The sequence below is a fragment of the Elephantulus edwardii genome, unplaced genomic scaffold (assembly GCF_000299155.1).
Source record: "Elephantulus edwardii isolate Elephantulus edwardi_28Jun2011 unplaced genomic scaffold, EleEdw1.0 scaffold00048, whole genome shotgun sequence".
NCBI lineage: Eukaryota > Metazoa > Chordata > Mammalia > Macroscelidea > Macroscelididae > Elephantulus > Elephantulus edwardii.
The window spans coordinates 2345020-2345508 of NW_006399798.1; the positions used below are offsets into that span (position 1 = coordinate 2345020).

The window sequence follows — 489 nt, forward strand, 5'->3', positions numbered from 1 at the left end:
CACACCTGCACACACACAGCACACCTGCACACACACAGCACACCTGTACACACACAGCACACCTGTACACAGCACACCTGTACACACACAGCACACCTGTACACAGCACACCTGTACACACACAGCACACCTGTACACACACAGCACACCTGTACACACACAGCACACCTGCACACACAGCACACCTGTACACACACAGCACACCTGCACACACACAGCATACCTGTACACACACAGCACACCTGCACACACAGCATACCTGTACACACACAGCACACCTGTACACACACAGCATACCTGTACACACACAGCACACCTGTACACACACAGCACACCTGTACACAGCACACCTGTACATACACAGCACACCTGTACACACACAGCATACCTGTACACACACTACACAGCACACCTGTACACACACAGCACACCTGTACACACACAACACACCTGCACACACACAGCACACCTGCACACACACAGCACACC

At 53.0% G+C, this 489-nt stretch overlaps 1 protein-coding gene across 1 annotated transcript in view; it reads right to left on the minus strand.

The window, feature by feature from the left end:
- GAA (glucosidase, alpha; acid) overlaps positions 1 to 489 on the minus strand; it is a 16848-nt gene that overhangs the window by 7645 nt on the left and 8714 nt on the right. The gene's annotated exons all lie outside the window — the stretch shown is intronic.